Source organism: Pelecanus crispus, chromosome 1, assembly GCF_030463565.1.
Source record: "Pelecanus crispus isolate bPelCri1 chromosome 1, bPelCri1.pri, whole genome shotgun sequence".
Lineage (NCBI taxonomy): Eukaryota > Metazoa > Chordata > Aves > Pelecaniformes > Pelecanidae > Pelecanus > Pelecanus crispus.
The window spans coordinates 216,496,331-216,512,744 of record NC_134643.1 but is presented as its reverse complement, the minus strand read 5'-3'; positions in this window follow the sequence as shown (position 1 = coordinate 216,512,744).

Here is a 16,414-nt window from a genome sequence, read left to right as displayed (position 1 = left end):
AATGGCAGTAATGCTTTGCACTGTTACAGCACTTGCCACAAGCAAGTTAAATAACCACTCCTCTTCAAACACTTTCACCACCACCCTGGATTTAGGATATTACAGGCTGGTGAGAGATATTGAGCAACACATCTCAAACCATTCTTGACATCTGTTGCTGAAGCAGGAATAGACAGCAAGTCTCCTGAGTATTTACCCATTCATTTCATCACAAAACGATCATTCCTGTCTATGATATGAGTTCTTCAGTCAAGAGATTTCAATTACACACCCCATGCACACAATTCACATTTACCCTTGGATTAAGAAAAGCATTCGATTCAAAGAAGGAACACCTTTTTTTTTTTTTTATTGGACTTTAAATGAACAATCTTAGACAAACTTGACAGTGCAAGACAAAGGTTGGCAGCTCACATCTGGGAATACTCTAACAGCAGTAACTTGCCCCAGTGCCCCAGACACTAGGAAGATATGTTCAGGGCAGCTGAAAAAGTGTCCATTGGGGACAAAAAGTGTACCAAATCAATTGCGATCTATGTCCTCATCTAAGAAGACCCCTCACAACATGCACATTCACAGTGCCTCCAGCTTAAATGGGAAAGTATAAACCCCTTCCAGATAAATCCTGGATAGGACTAAGTACTACGAAGCTCTTAATTGCTAGTTTTATTTTGTTATGTTGGTGTCATTTGGGGCCATTCAATACATCTAAGGTTAGACCCCAGACCACATTCTCACCATTAAATCCACAGTATTTTGCTACTGTCCTCAAGAGCAGTAGGATTGTTCCCTTAGATTTCAGTGCTGAGAAATAATGAGCACCTTTCGTCTGCATTGAAAATGGGGATTGAGCACATATTTATAGAAACATGGTTTTCACGTGCTGTGCTGGATCAGGGCCAACATACTCTGCACATTGCAGCATGACGCCATCTGGGGCATATTCTTAACCTCACAAAACCCAGTAACGTTATCAGAAACAGATTTTGCCCTATGATTTTAATCTAATGGAAATCAGTGCCTATGGTCCAAGATGTAGTAGAGCTAATACGGCTGCCAAGACTATCCGACTACTGTCAGAATTGCACATCTTTCAGGAGACATTGCAAAGTGATTTTACCTGGTACAATTTCCCCAGGCTTCTCAAAATTACATAAATATTTTATAACAAGCTATTATAGAGCAAGTCTCTATTTTTTTTTTTTCTTTACAAAGGCATGCATTAGAGATTGGAGGTCAGGACTTACCTGGAAGATTTGTGGAAACTGAAGGAAATAAAATTAATTGCTCAAGAATAAGTCTGTACAGTCCAGCTTGCGATGAGAAAGAACAGTTTACATGGTTCTGTCGATAGCCTCTGGGTACCCCAGGAAGGAAAACTACAGCAACATTTCTATAAACAATTAGAAATTGTATTTTTGGCTACTTCAATCTATTCTCTTGGAACTTGGCAGTTGCTCAAATAAACTGGTAATTTTTTTCCCCAGAAGAAAGGCTGATTGGATTATTTAAATGTGGTACAGCACATTCCAGCTGTCCCTGCTTACCAAAGATTGCCCCATTTTTTTGTAACAAGAAAATATATCCTTTCCCCCCTCTCTTCACCTCCAAAATTGTTTTACCTTAATATCTTTTGGGTGAAAGGGGGAGGAAGACTCTTCCATTCTACAAGCTAGGAGATTTCTATGTTAGCCAGCATTTAGATCTGACTTCCACTTTATTGGCAGGAAATACAGAGCTGCTGTGCCATTCTCCTTCTTACCTCCTGCCCTCAATTTTCATACTCACTCAAATAAGTTCAGCAGCCATCTGTAATTCTACTTCTAGCAAGTTGAATGTCAGAATTCCTGGATTTTTTCCAATGTCAGACAGCCCAGGGGAAATGACCATTAGCTTATTCAAATGTCAAGGGATGTGACATTTTCTACCATAGATACATCACCTTTCAGCATGTGAAACTTTGAAAATTCTCATGTCTCCAAAGCAGAGAGAACATAAAAGTAGCTTCCTCTCCCAGGGGACATGCACACTTATGCACAAGTTCAAGGAAGAACTGAGAAGACAAAAATGTCTTCAGCTCTGTCCATGCTAGGAAAAAAGCATATTCTTTGAAATATGATAGCCAACACATTGTAAAGGCATCATGGAGACAGAGTAAAGGAGAGGTACATCTGTATTTTGCTGGTGAAAATGAATGCTATGTTCTTTGGCCCTATACACATGTGGTTCTGAATCATCCAAAACTTCTTAAAAAACTGACCTACCTCATTGCTGAGGGTAGCAGAAGTGCATTGTGGCTGTTTCTAACTCAGGTACCCAAATTGCTGGGCTTTTGATCCAGTCAGTGACATGGTTCTCTCTACTTCTGCATATTAAGAAAATGGGATTACAATGGGCCACACTGAGGGTTCTGGAGCACCAAGGATTTTTCACTGCTTATAGCATGCTGTGCTGCTTTCTGGATATATGCATAGAAAAGAAATAACAGAAAAGAAGTAAGGTTGCATGGTTAGTGCTCCAGGGTTGCGAAGTTTTCCTGTTTTATTGAGGCTTGAGATATTTACTGATTTACTTAAAGTTACAGCTCCTTGGGTCTGCTGACTACACGTCAGTTTTATTTTCATTTTTTAAAAATGTTTCTGTTTTTTATGGCTGGAGAAGAAAGCTTGAAGCTTGAAAAATATGAAGACAAATAAAAAAGGAAGCCAAGAATACAGTGGGCGGAAGAACTGTGTTTTCAATGATCTGACAGCCTCCTGCATTTATCTCTTGCATTTGCAGGGTGTCTATGAATCCTAAATTTTGAAAGTGCAGAATGTGCCACACTGGGGTGGGACAATCGTATTAAACAGCCCAAAATACATTTGCTCCAAACAGATTGGATGTGTTTGGGAAGGAAAAAGTTGAACAATCCTCCCACTTTCATCCCTCTCCCTTACTGTTAGACAAGTCCTTTGCATAGATACTGGCATGCTTAAAATGGGCAGGAATATATCAGTTTCCAGTGGCTGATCCCCAAATCAAAGCAGTGGTTGCTGTGGAACAGTGGTTCCAGCTGCAACCTCCATTGTCTTGGCCATAGCAGATCCTGCAAGAAGGAGTTTGCTCTACTCTTGCTACTGGCTCTGAAGATAAGGAGCACCTTTGCCAATGATACTTCCTCACTGCCATAGAAACTGCTTAGGGGAGAAAACTGCAGAAGACTGTCCACTTCAATCTAACCCACAGGATCTCTGATACTCACACAGTTACATCTCCCCAGTCAAACCCTGAGCTACCAGCTGCGGACAATTTGCTCATGAGGAGAACAAGTAAACATGGAAATGGCTACAAAAGAGAGCGTGTGTTGGGTCAAAATTTAGTGGGCCCAGGCTGGGTGGGAAACACAAGCTTTTTTTAGAGAAAGATGACAGTGTTCTGGCTTTGGAATGGATGAGATCTTTTGGATGAGGCACTTTCTTCAATGAATAAAGTGTATTTCACCAAGTTTCTAAAGAAATCCCACTGAAGTGGTGATACTGGGCTTCCCCCTATAAAGCAAGGGAACTAAGAGAGACTTAACAATGCTCCAGTGCTGTGCAAGGTTTCCAAGGCAGGAGAACCAGGACCAATGTTGGAGTTAGCACATGAGATGTCTAATTCCAGGGCTTCTTGTGTATGCTTCTTTGCGTGATGGTGGGAAAGTCAATTAATCAGGATGGACTTCACTTTCCCCCTTATCTAAGAAAAGGTTTCCCCTTTTTTTAATCCCTTCCTGATATTCTTTGGAACAGGGACTCTTTCTTCTTCCATACTAGACAACTGGGACCACATTTTTGTTTCACTATATATCACTATTGTGATAAAAGGAATATAAAGACAAAGCAACATTTTGCAGGCACACAGACGGTAAGGATTTTTTTGATGGCATGTTGTCTCTCACAAACAAGTTGCTGCTGACTTGTTCTACTGTTTCCTATCCTCATATGCTGGAGATACAGAGTCTTGTTTGCAAATTTCAACTTTTGCTGCTCAGACAAAAACACTGGAAAACGTACCACTGGGTTATGAACCAGTCAGTTTGAAGAAAGCGTGCTGGCTGGCTCTTTCTGTCACAGTATCCATGATAGGCATATTACACATTTCCAGCCAAAAAAGGGGAAAAAAAAAGAATAAATGCTTCAGCCCATTAAAACAAAATGAAAGCTTTTGCCATGAACTAATTAGCCTCTGGGAATGTTTCAAATTGGGGTTTTTTTGTTTTGTTTTCTATTTCATTTGTGTACATGAAATATATGGCCAACAACATAAGGGATAAGTAGTCAGAAGGTAATCTTAGGGCACAGATCACTTGAAAGTTTAAGGTAACTGAAAAATGAATTTTTGAAAAATACACTTTGAATACAGAAAAAAACTTATTTGCCAGGGATTATGAAGATCCTCTGTCTGCCTGGAAAGCACCATGCTTGAACCCAGGATGAGGTGTTAAAGCTGAAGCTGTCAGTCCAGCTGAGATTTCAGCCTGCAGGGAGTAAGCAGGAAGATTTCTAAGAAAAGCAAATCAGAAAATATGACATTTCCTGACACCGCTTTGCCAAAGTCACTGAAGGTACAATGATCACGCAGGCACAGCTGCCAACCTCCTCTGAAGTACAAGTGTCTCATCTTCAGCAGGGTTGCTCAGTGCTCAGGTACTGATCAGAGCCTTCCTAGGCTTTACCTTACCTGCCGCTAAAACCAACAGCAGTAACCTAGCTAACCTAGGCTGTGAGTTGCAGTGAGATTGGGTATTGGACTTGTGGGTGTTTGGTGGTGTACCTCAAAAGTGATCTTACCGCTGCCAACATGACTGTGCAGACAGGACCACAGTGCCATCAAATGACAAGAAGGTCACAGAAAGTTAAGGTCATCAGCACTTCAGAAGACTGTGCACCAACTGACCAACAACATGCTGGTTTTAGAGGAAAGTTTTCTTCCCATTGAATTCACAAATACCTAAGTGGGCTTCTGTGATTATTTGTTGCATATGCATGACAAGTGTAAATATACATTTGTAAACACTCGTGGTGGTTCTCAAACTTCCTGGGCCAACAGAGCTTCAAAACCCTTGCAGGTGATCATATGCCATTATATTTAGCTTTGAGCTGAGGGAGTTGTGTTAAATCCTGCTCAGAACGGTTGCCCAGGCTGTCAGTGGGCCATTTCCCTTGGGTCACCACACTACAGTTTTGGGCTTACAGGTTTGGGCACAAAACCTGCAGCATCACTGCCAAGGACGGATTCTGACACTGAGACTGGAAGTCAAAGAAGCAGCGTGAAGGTAACTTCTCCATGACTCTCTATCTGTAATTCATGAGTGGGGCTTCAAAACTGCTAAGCATTACTCCACCTCCCCTGGCTTTGATATCAGTAAAACACGACTAGATGTGCCTTCACACTAATGATAAGCCCTTCACCATAATGATATATGGTGAATTAAGAGATTGGCTGAACAGCTAGCCTTTGCAGCGACAAAGATGACAAACACATCATTTCAAAATTAAACATCTACAGACAGAACAGCAGAAAAGGAAGAGCCAGAACTGCTGCTGAGAGCACAACACTGAGGAATGGACAGTCCTGTGTTATGGGTGCAGCCCTGACGCAGCCTCCATGTGCTACCACGCAGCTCTGTCCCCTTCTCATGGTTCAGCTTTCCCCTATCCCTTCACTGCCGTTACTCCTGAATGACTTCGTCTCAGATTGACATCTCAAAGAGGAGCAATTTCATCGAGAACAAAGGCCTTTGGCCACTTGAAGTGAAGCACACATGTGGCTGGGCTGCCTCCTTCATCGGAGGGATGGAAGGCTTAAATCACATCTGCCTGTGGGTACAGTGCTGTGAAACCTCATGCCATGCAAGAGGTCAGACTGGAGCACCCAAGGGGCCCATCCAGCCTTGGAGCCTATGAATATTCAGCTTCAATCTGGTAAACGGATGCAAGTTGATGGGTGTTATACACTGAGAAAGTACATTTATATATTGAGAAAGCACAGGAAGCCATCAAAGGACAGGAGTAAGCAAGGCTTCAAAGACAGGAACATGCAAAATATTTTATAATTAATAAATGACCACACCAATTACAGCCATCTAGTGGGCATATGTATTAAGCAATGAGCAGTCAACAAAGTGGTGTCCCTTGTATTACTCGAAAGCGTTCCTCTTACAAGCTCTGATCTATGTTCCTAATTAAACCAGTCACCACAGGCACCCAGGAACACGATGTTATGCAGAACAAGGGCTGATCCACAAAATTTGGATTCTTTTGTCAACCCCTCTTAAGTTTGAAGGTGTTTGCATCAATGGCTTTGGCATGTCTCTGCTAATAGTGTAAACATGGGCTGTAATTGCAATAATCCTTCAGCATTTTAAGTGCAGGAACAAGAAAAAAAAAGCTCTACTTCGTGAACACTTTGCCTTGAATTTCATCAGCAGGAGATGCATGTATTATTCAATCATACACCTACCACTATTATGAAGTTGCTCTTAATTATACTACAAGTGGAACCTCTCAGGTAATCAGAATTCAGGGCTAATGCATAGCTATTCCCCCATCAATTTATAATAGACACAATTAATCCAATTTAGAATTTCAAGTTTTAGTGATTATTAAATGCAAACAAGTGTTCTTTTTTTTGCTTGGGAGTGGACATTTTTTTAAGTACGTCTCTTTTTATGGCTCATTAACGTATAAAGTAACAATTGCCACAAAAGCAGTAAGAATATTAACATTAAGGAATTGTGACAGAGCATGAACTTCAGTGTGCTTGGACTAAGCCCTATGGGAATTCACCTTACCCATCCACTCTCTAACCGGCTGGGCAGTCCCTGTCTCTTTCTTCGTTCCTCTATTGCTCTTCTTCTGTTTTTGCCTTGGGAACTATTTACAGCACAACGCTGATAATAAACTGACAGGAATGACCCAGTGACAGATCCTCTATTACCAACCAGCATCTTGGCATCTCTTTTGTTTCTTGAATTCCTACTAAACATGAAAGATCAAGTGATATGCTTATGAAATTCCTTGAAGGAAGGAACCATATGCCGCTCTCAAACAGCAAATCAAAGCTCATAGCTTATGGCAATATGGCTCCCAGGGAAAAATAAAAAGCAAAACAAAGATGTGTATAGAATCAGAAGAAAAATCTTTCCATGACTGAGAAGCCATTACATCTCTGGAAGCAAAGATTGCTCAGAAAAAGGTATCTTCTAAGTTTAAAATATATCTGACCTATATAATTTTAACATTAATTTTCAGGTTTATTGTAGTTATATATTATACTACATACCAACAAAACATATTAATTAAAGGATTTTGCAGGTCTTTAGAAATGTGGATTAAATGTCCAAAACTGTTCGTGTGTCATGCTCGCTGTATATTTATAGATGGTGCATCTATCAGTACATTGATTTCCTTCACATTGTGCAGTAATCTAAAAGCAACCTTTAAAAAAAAAGGAAAATAAATGAACCCTTTCCCTATCCCCCCCCAAACAACTTTTCTCTCAGGCAAGCGGAAGGAATAGATGGGGAGAAAGTGGAGGCAGAAGTCACAATTGTTCTGAGGAATCTCAGCTCTCTGTATTTTTAGACATCTCTGGCTGTCACAACTGTGAAGAAAACCCAAGCTGAGCTTCAGTAGAGCAGTGGTGTGGGCTTGGAACAGCAGAGGAGCCTGAAACAATTGCTCCAAGAAATATAAACTGCTGCACTCCTCACGGCAAAGATGCTAACTCAGATGCTTACATGCTAACATTGTTAACTGTTTCACGGCCCATCAGAGCGTAGCAGAAAGCATATGAAGCTCTCCACAGTTTGTGCTGAGTGCCTTTTCCTTTTGCATCGTCCTTCACCAATGCCCAGGAGACCTTACAAAGGACCAGCCTATTTGGCTTTCCAGTGCATAAGCCACTGATGAACCAGACTCACCCATCCGCTCTGATGTTTCGCCATGGGACAGTGCTGACTCAAGTGGAAATATCATCTGAGCCCTTCCAGAAGCAGAAGCAGCCCAGATACATCAGTACAATAATTCAATCAGAATAGCTGATCCACAGCTAAGCAGCACTAAGCACTTGGGCCCAAAGCTGCCCATTGGTGGCTATGCTGCTTCCAGCTCCCAAAGTATGGACAGTGCCAGTTTGTTGTGCAGTTGTGTGGTTGGTGATCTCCACCAGGACCCTAGTAGGTGGCCCTGGCATACCCTCTGGGTCTTGATGAGGCCATTCTCCTTCCTGCTTCATGGGGAGAGGGTCCACCAGCTGGCACAAAGATGTAGTAACTTCAAGAGGTTAGACAAAGAGCATGTGGTCTCCACTTATTGTATTCTTAAGTACATTTTCTTTATTAAGATACATTCATTTGTTCCTTTACTTGTGAGGCTTTCCATTAAATATCCCCAGTCCCTACCACTGTTAGAAGTATAGGCCTTCCTAATACAGCAAAAGAATGGGTAAATGGGGCTGCTTCTCTTCCCAGAAAGCAGCAATAGGAATGGCATCCTGCTCCTTTGCATTACCACATATTATGGTGTGATATTACCCTGGCATAAGCTTAAAGAAAAGTTAACTTATAATGCTCAGATAAGGCAGTGGCTGAAAAGAGTAATACTTGTGAAGGGTTGCCTAGAGGCAGGATGAAGCTGAACTGGTGGGACCACAATCTATATAAAGACTGCTGGGATACTGTGCTTTTGATTTAAAAAAAATTACTTGAAGGAAAATACATTTTTTTTAATCACTCTGACTTTTCTTGCAGCTCAGTTTGATACTCTTTAAATCTATCTTTAAAGTTACTCACGATCAGCTACAGATGATCTACTCTGGCTTTAAATCAAGTTTGCTCCCCCCATAGTTTTCTTAAATATTTCCTTCCTCTTTAAAATGAAGGCATTAAGCCTTTGTTTTTTTCTTTTTCTTTTTTTTTATTTAATTTCTCTGCAGCATAGTTAGAAGCATAGGAAAAAAATGCATGTGGTCTAGAGGAGGCCCTGACCAAGCATTATGCAAAGGAGATGTGGCCTCTCTCTAGAAGGCATCGCCCTGAGATGTGTATATCTAAGCCACTCTATACCTTGTGCTATGGGCCATGGTTTGTTCTCTGGAGCAATGCTTGATAAAAACATCTAACAGTCTTTGTATATGTAAGCACAGGAGAAGTAAGATTATTTTTTTTTTCTTTCTATGCATTGCATTATCAAGGCATTATCTGCCATTCTGGATCCTGGTCTGGTGCTCAAATATCAAAATTATGCTGTGAATTAGAAAGGGCACACAAAATTATCTGAGGGACAGAGAAAATGTGTAGTGGTAAAAAAATGACAAGAGTTCAATCCACTAATCAAAAGGAATAACTGAGAAATTACTTAAAAGCTGCACTGCTCCACAAGGGTACCCAACATGCGCTATAAAAACCTCTTAATCCTAGCAGAAATAAGCAAAATATGAACCCATGGAAGATAAAGAATAATAATACAAAATGAAAATACAGTAAGGCACACATTTTTAATACACTGAGAGTGCTTAACCTTCTGAACAAACTACCAAAGGAAGTGGTGAACTCCCCATCATTCAGTGCCTTCAGAGCAGGACTCTATGTCTTTCTGGAATCTGTGCCTCAGACAAACACAAGTTTTGGGCCCTGTGCAGGGTCACTGAATGAAATGCAATACCCTGTTATGTGCAGGAAGTTCAGTGATTTAATGGTCCCACCTTGCCTTCAGCTTTCTGCATTCAGCTGCTCATAACTATGCCCTTACTAAGGGCCAATGTCGTGTTCAAAAGTATCCTGTTCTTTTTTACCTTTGTGTACGTGCATGTGGGTATAACATCTATAGAAATTCACCTTCCATGTTGCATTGTGTCACACAAGTACCTTTGTGTATGTGCATGTGGGTATAATGTCTATAGGAATTCATCTTCCATGTTGTATTGTGTCACGCAAGTCATGCAGCCTTTTCAATGTAAAAGAGAGCAGCACAAAGTATGAAATTTTTTTTTGCCAGCTCCTCAGGCCTTGAGGCTGTCCTGGAGCACACACTCAGCAAGGCACAACATTAACTGAGATGCCATATCTGCTGCAGAAGCACAAGGTATCCTCACGACAGGGACTCCTCCATGCATCTGGTGCTCTAATATTTTAGCTTCTCTGCTGCCATGAGCCCAAGGCTGAAGGATGAGTTTTGAGACTTCCCTGACTTTAGATACCAACGTTGCACCTCAGTGAAGTTTCTCCAATGCAAGGCATGACACAGCTCTAGATGGCAAATTTGGCTTTAGGGCATGTCCTGTAGGGTCAGCACAGTTGCAGCCATACAGCAAGCACAAAGTCAGTCCTCTTCGTCAAAAAGCTGAAATGGTAAAATCAGCCAGTTGGGCTTCACTTCAATGTAGGTATCTTTAACATCCATGCAGCTCTGTCATTGGACCTTTTTCTGCTGCCTCCAGTCTTTCTCAGCCTATTCTGACCCACTGCCTTATTCTTCTCAGGTGGTCTTGTTGCTTTCTGGCCCTGCTACCCAGATATCATTATTTTCACCACCACGTTCAAGTCCATCTCTTTTCCCAATCATTTGGAAAAACTTGGTCTGTCTTTGCCTGCTGTCAGAACTGTCTTGATCCAAGCTACCTAACCTGTCCATGGACATTTTCATTGCACATTGCTGAATCAATTTACCTTTCACCACTCAATACCCAACAGCCTGGCCAAACTACCCAATGGCTCTTACAGACAGACAGACAGAGGTTAGGGACAAACTTGGCCCATAGCAATGAACATCACAGCTTAAACTGAAGCAGACACAAAAGCAAAGTGGCCATCATATATCTGAAGTCTGGGCTTCAGAGATATTTTTAAGGAATCTGTAGTGGAAGTTGGAGCCAATTCTTTTTTGTCTTGTTTGAAGTATATTGCTGCGATGGCAGGACCCCAAACTTGACAGAAAGTGCTTGTCAAAGAGAGGAGGTAACTTAGAAAAATTACTCAAAATGCTTTATCTGTCATCTATATTATTAATACAGTATGTGTCTTTTCAAAGAAAAGACAAGGTTAAATTGGGAAGTTACTTTAAGGAGATAATAGAAATTGTAGGAATTAGGGCTGGAAAGGATCTCAAGTGCCATTTGCAAACACTTTCACCCAAAACTTGTGAGAAACAGGACAGTGACTACTTTCAAGACTCTTTCAAGAATAAGACATAATTCATCATAGTTCTCTGCAGGACTTGAATCCTCCTTACTTTTTATGTGTGTAGCTCTATGAGGCATGTCAGACTGATCTTGAGTATTGGTAACCCCACCCCAAAAATAAATCAAGCGTTTCATGCAAGTTTTGAGGGGAATGTGAGACATTTTTAGACTTTGAGTTTACATACCTACATGCACTTCAAATTAGCTCTGTATCTACATGCAAGTTGTTTAACCTAGTCCATCTTTTCCTTGCTTGATTCTCAGAACATCACAGAAATACAAAAAGCAACTAGAAAAGGCTGAAAACGGGTTACCTTTTATAACATGTAAGGATGTGGTTTCACAATGCAAGGTGTTGAACAGGCAAAGAAACCCAGTTTCCTGAAGCAGTTGACAGGACAATCCCACAACAGCTCTGTCAGCAGGAGGAGAGGCAGCACACCACAGCCTGGGGATGCAAAAAATACCCTGTGTAAGGGGCAGGGTGGGAGGGTGTGTAATATTTGAGGTCAAATTCTTTGTAATGTGAAACTGTAGTGAGGTTTACAAAGTATGGCAAAAATTTAGGCAATTGTGCAATATAACCAAGAAGTAAATTTGGAGAAACACTTTGAGAGCAGAGAGGAGGTCCAGCTTGCTATATCTGTATTTTCTAATTCAACTACAAGAAAATAGTACACAATGGGGAAACGCAGTCCTAGAGACCTGGGAGAAAATTGTGAGTCATCACAATTGTATTTGGTATAAATTTTATTATTATATTCCTATTTAGAACAACCAGGAGAAGTTAGGAGAAAGATAGGTAGCAAAAGTGAAGAAGAATCTATCTTTAATAAAAGAAGCAGGAAAATGGAGCTTCAGTTCTTCTAAACCAAGCCAGACCAGTGGTGGGCACAATCCAATGCTGCTGCAGCTTCCTAGTTTAGTGCCTAGCTGAGGCACTAAAGAATTGAGGAGGAACATGGGTTTAAGTATAATCAAGGGCTGCCTTCCATGGGTTTCTTCTTCTTGCTACCAATTTCATAATTAAGCAGTTAATCCTGCTAACACATTGCTTGTTGCTTTAAGTTCAAGCCTGTCTAACTCTTAAAAAAAAAAAAAAACAACAAAAAAACCCAGTAAATCTGACAGGCAGAAAACCCATGTTTTTTTCAAAAAAACAACTTTCCTCAAAAGCACTGACATAGATTAAACCCACTGAAGTGGCTGCAACCCAAAATGCAGGTGCGAATCCCAGAAACCGGACTGTGCTTCCCACCATCCTGCAGAGGTCAGGGGTACACCAAGAGCCTTTCAGCTATCACGGGTCAATTAAACATGATCAAGAGGCAGGTATTGCAGTAATCCATAGCAGTAGATGAAATTGGTACTAAAAAACCTATCATAAAATCTGAAACACAAATTTTTCCTCAATTTGCATCCTAGTGCTAGGATGACTTTTTTCAAATCCAATGATTGCTTCTGAGTTATAATTATTTTTTAATTGCTGTTTAAAGATATTTATACTCTTAAAGAATCATGATTTTTCAGGATAATTAGCTACTGATTTCCAGAAACTGAGAAGCTCTTTACCAGGAAATTGCAGTGGTATCAAAGGGAAAGTTATTTCTTCCACTCTATACTCATTTTAGTGTATTGGCAATCTTCATCAGGACTTGTTTCTGGTGTCTGGAGTAGAATTTGTTGAAAATGCATGTCTCAGAATCTGAACTTAATTTTCTCAGCATTTATTTTGTGTGAGGAATCTTGTCATATTTGAACTCTACTGCAATCACCATTGCATACAGTGGCATAAACTGGCTGGGAAGGACAGTAAACTCTCTGCTATCACTCTGGCAGCACTGCTCATCAAAAAAAACCCTCATGCCATCATTTGGGCATCTTCGTAGTGGGTTAAGGCTGCAACATCCTCCCTCAAACAGAGCATGCAGATGCCAGGCTTGCCTTTGGAAAGCAGCTTACCTTAATAAAGTGGGGTGATTTTCCTTGGTCTTGGCACTCAGGAAGCATACTGGCCAAGCAGCAATCCTGTGGGAATGATTCACTAGTGTTTGCATGAGGTTTTTCTAATTTCTTCTTTTTTTTTGCTATTTTGTTCCTAGCTTTTTTGTTGTTGTTGTTGCTACCAGCTGCTTCATATTCTGCCACTTGCTACAGGAGAAGACTGTTCCATCTTGCTAGGATCCAGTTCAGCGCATAGACATTGCAGAATTGGAGCTGAAACCTGGTTTATTTTTCCAGTTTATGGCTTTTGCTCAAAAAACCAGCAACAAGTCCAGAGACACAGTGTGCCAGCACCAGAGACCATGAGTGATACAGAGGTGATTTCTGGAACATCTTTTCCATTTCTAATTCAATTCCAAAAATATTTTTATAACTTCCCTTTTTCCCCTCTGCTGTGATCCATAAAAAGAATAGACATTCAAGCTGAAAATTGCTGAAAGATTCTTACTCATTCGCACAAAAAACCAAAGTTTTGAGCTTTCCTGGCCTATTGATGCTAGTTCTATATTCAGATCATACTCATTTTACAAAGAAAAAGGCCTGTTGGGATCAGATCCAGGAATATCTTCAGATTTGCATAGGAGTGGGAAAAGCAGGAATCCCACTCATCCAGGGCTCCCACTGGGAGTGAATTTGAAAATAAGACTGGAGAAAATCCAGGAGATCCATTTTATGGTCAGGTTGGTAAACATGGACAAAACATGCAACATGCTTATCAGCAGGCAGTGTAACTGGGGAAGCCTGGTCTCCTATGGATCTGTACCTTGCAGTTGTACTCCCTGATGCCTTAATAACGCTCGAGTTCATGTTGTGGCCCTTATCCCAGGGATATTAACAGTGTCTCTTTCATCAATCCACCCTCTGTTATATTAGAACTTGTCAAAAAATAATCTCCTTGGGACCATTGCTAAATGTGATTGAGACTGCACAAGCCAAAAAAACCCTGGGGAAGAGAGTGACAGATAGACGCACAGAGAATATGAGCACAGAAGCCCTGTTTCAAAATGAAAACAGGCTAAAAGCTGGTATACTTGCATTCAAAGTGGTATCCTGCTAATTTAAATCTATCAGTGAACATTTCCAAGTGCACCAAAAAGTGCCAAAGGAACAGGTTGTTTGCCTCTAAAGGGAACGCCTTAACCATTTAACTATCACTTTTGTCGACTGATGGGGAAATGCAGTGTTACGTGGGCAATCAGACTGGAAGATCACAAACACTCTTTCCAGATTTAAAATATGCAGGAGCAGGAAAGAGTGTAAAAAATGTAAATCAAAGGAACCAGCTTCTATCTGGATTGAATAAATGAAGGATCATTGAAAAATGACAGGGTTTGTGGGGAAACAGTAGTTAGAGAGTATGCTTACACATATGCTTATAAACTTATATACACTTCTGCTTACAAACAGTGCCAGGAATGTTCCTGAGTGCTGGAACTCAGTCCTCTACACTGTTAACTTGTTAGAGAGTCCCTGACATCACTCGTCTCAGGCCAAGTACCTTCTCCCAGCCATGGATCAGAGGGAAGCACGGACCAAAGGTCAACAGACAGCTTGGTGGCAGCCTCCCAGTTTTAAAAGGCTAAAAAAAGAAAAAGTTTAGTAGCCTAGAGACAGTGCAGCCTGACAGAGCAGTACTCCTCCAGGTGACCTCTCCAGCCAGCATTGAGGGAGGGATGCCATGTGCTCCGCCCTGAAGCCCAGTGCCAGACCAAAGGCTGATGATGAAGTGGGGAAGTGGAGTACCACACCATGAGCATTGGTGTCAGCACTGCTGCGAAAGAAGTACATCTGGCTTTGTGAGATGTGCATTGTGCAGCTCGGTACAGCACCTAGGGAGGGGGATATGGCAAAGAAGTATCCATATACAGATCCCCTCACTCTTGCTTCATCGATCTTTACAAGCACTGCCCAAGGGAAAGAGCAGAAGTCCCCTTGGTAGCAGCCCAGACCACATCAAACTTGCCCTGTACCTTGAAGGCAGCCCCAGCTTTGTGCACTGGCACTCTTCATAGGCCCAAGTCAACGACAGCATCAGCAATGTGCAATATCATATCCAGGGACAAAGTATAAGGCAGGGCTGCCTACCAGCCTCAACACTGGACAACATCACCATGGGCTCTTCTTGAAAGAGGATTCAAGCTGTTATACACAATTTTTTTTTTTCTAAATGGGCAGGATTTTGTGAGACAGGACAGCACAAGCACTCCTAGGTCTCCCTCCAAATCTGTTTCCCCACTTTTTGCACTTCTCCTGCTGTCAGACCCCAAACTCCAGGCCCCTTCCCAGCTACCAAGGGTATCTTTCCAACCCCAGCGAACTGCCACAGCCACATAATGGAGCCACTTTTGTCACTCCCTGTGCAGCTGAGACAATGTGAGGTTCAGAAATGTGCATTTTTCTCATCACTGAGCCACCAGCTTTGACCACCCACCAAGTGAACAACCCTTTCTGGAAGTGAGAAGACCCTCCCTCTTGATTTAACAAGCTTGTGCCCCTGATCTGAGCTCAGAGACGTGAGGGGTCAAATTCACTTCAAAATTAAGGTGCTCAAATTTCAATAAATACTTGTAGGTGTAGATGATGTCCAGTTCAAACAGTAAGGTGATGGGGCTCCTCCCCATTAACATGCCTGTGCAAGCACTGACTAAACCTCATTTCCTCTCCTATATGGTTGCTTTCTCCTTGAGGTGGGCTCCAGCCTTCCTGCATCCATTCCCACTCCCACTCTTTCCCTGCCACGATGTCCCTCCATCTCCTCTCTTGTGCCATGCAGGACTATACTCCTGACTGCACCTCCCCCTTTATTTGTCCCATTTCAGTCTCTAGCTCTCCCTGATACAATTCCCATCTCAGGGCTCCCAGTCTATGCTCTCCCACCACCTATGCTAATGTAATCTAAAGGGCTCCCAGAAGAAAGAAACAAAAGACTTTTGTTATGTCTCCAAGACCAGGCTTTAGTATGTACTCTGAGTCCTTCTGAACCCAGAGTGCTCTTACCTTCCAGCCCAGGCATCTGATGCTCACTTCAGCCAGTTCATTTTTCCCTTCGTCCCAATACCAAGAGACTCCAAGCAGATGTAACTTTCTCCCGCATCACAAATTCACTACACAAGCAGTACTGCTTAAAAAAAAAAAAAAAAAGATCTAGCAGTGGGTTAATAAAAAGGGTCCAGGCAAATTGGATCAACTTGTCACAGGAAACATC